Here is a 2,149-nt window from a genome sequence, read left to right as displayed (position 1 = left end):
TGTGTATAAAAATGCTTGTCAGTTTTTTGAAGTTATTCTCCTAGAAGGCGAAGGCCGAGGCACTAGGGATTTGTGTGCAATAAATTTTTGGTGCTGGATCCATGGTCGTTTATTCCATATATTTTGTTCTCTTCGTTGGTTGTTTTATGGTTTTGTCAATAGTTAACTGCACCTGGAGTGACTGCTGTGCATCATACTGTTTGACCAACCTGGAGGTGTGTATGTCTTTGATAAATATTGAAACTCCACCTCCTTTGGCTTTGTAGCCCTCTGTTTGGGGTCTGAAAGTATGGTAGGACAAGTAACCTGGTAAGGATGGGGTGCTCTCTGCAGCTTTGAACCAGGTTTCAGTGACTTTGGTAATTTTGTCCTCATGACTTTGTCTAAAAAAGGCACTATAGGGGAGGCGAGAGCCTTTGCCAAAAGCCTGAAGCCCAGGGGAGATAGATGGAGGCCATCTCTGGTAAAGCATTGTGGTCTGTCAGTCATGTCCTCCCAGGCTGTCAGGTACTGGATCCCCTTGGAATGACACCAGAAACTAAGCCAGTTGTTAAAGTCAATCATTTTCTGTTTGTACTGAGGCATTATTCTGGGTGACAGTAGGATGCTGCTTAAGGCTAAGGACATACCTGCCTGGGATACATATTCAGTGAGCTCAATCATGTCTTTCTTCATATAGTCCAGAGAGGTACGTCTCAAGTCATAACAATACCTGTTGTTGAGAGACTTGAGTGTATCAGTGATATGGTGGATTCTAGCACATGGCAAGCAACTTACCGTGACTTCCCCCTTGTCTAGCCAGGTGAGGGGCACATCTGTGTGTCTCACGATAGAGTCTCCTATAACTAGTATATTGGGTTTGTGGCTGGACCTTAGAGAGTGTGTGTGACACAGGCATGTGTACTGTGTGTGGTGGTGCTTGGTGCAATGGGTTGTGATGTGCATGTGTGCTTTTGCCTCAGAGGTCTCTTTTGTTTATGTATGTTTTTGTTGAGAACTTCCACATATGTAGGAATGTACTGTACAGTTGTGGGTGGTGTTAGAGGTGTGGTGCTTGTGATGTTTGTGCAGACAACCTTCTCAGTACTTGGCTTGCGATTGAGACAGCAAGGATTCTAGGTTGTTAATGTAATTGCATCTTTCACATATTGTGTTCCTAGGTGGTAGAAAAAGAGGGTTGTCCATATACATGAGGCAGTTGCTAGACTGTCTCAGGATGCCCATATCAACAAAACTAGCAGGAGAAACCACAGGATATTGTCCGTCCATGGTTGTCAGAATCTGTGGAAGAGAGGTAAAGGATGGTAGAGTGGATACTATCAGAATAGAGTACCTATAGGTGTGAGTAGGGCTGGATAAAATTACAGTAGTTGCAAGGGAGGGTGTCCATTAGATAGGAATGCTGATAAGGGAAAAAATGCAACTGAGATACCTCGCAATGGGTTAAAACAGCACATTGGCAGTGCGCAATGAGCAAACAAATGCAACACCCTGCAAACACAGGGTATAAATACCAGAAAAGATGGAAGAATATAGAAGCTCGAATTACTACTCAATCCTGCTAGCCCCTGCTCTTTCAACCAATTTCTCATGCTAGAGAAGGTCAGACAACCCTGTTACTCTCACTAACAGCGAAGACAAGACACTACCAGCAGAAGATGGCTGCCAGAAACACAGGAAACTCAATAAGCAAAACAAACATGGCTTGGATAACAGCAGGCCTCTATCCAGAGTTTGCTACCTGACTAGAACACAGAAACCTCACAAATAAATGCAAAGAAAAGCACAGATAGAGCACTCAGAAACGGAAAATACAACTCTCAGTATGAAAAAGCAGTTTACAGTTAAGTAATCCAATAAAAATGCAATTACAGTAATGGAACACTAGCAATGAAAATACAGTTAAAACAGTACAAAAATGCAGTGAAACAGAAAAAAAAGCTTTATGTTGTTGTGTCTTTCGGCTTTTCCCGGTTAGGGGTCACCACAGCAGAACTCCGGTCCGCTAATGATTGGCAGTAGATTTTTACATGCCGAGTTGCCGGCCCTGACGCACAACCTTCAACGAAGGTACGCTCATTCACGCATGTCTCCACACAGAAGACGCTCTAGCTGAGAATCGAACGGGACAACGTCTTACTGTGAGGTG

This window comes from Protopterus annectens, chromosome 8.part0 (assembly GCF_019279795.1).
Source record: "Protopterus annectens isolate FY-2018-M chromosome 8.part0, PAN1.0, whole genome shotgun sequence".
In the NCBI taxonomy this organism is placed as follows: Eukaryota; Metazoa; Chordata; order Ceratodontiformes; family Protopteridae; genus Protopterus; species Protopterus annectens.
The sequence above is the reverse complement of the archived record's forward strand: the minus strand, read 5'-3'. Positions refer to the sequence as shown.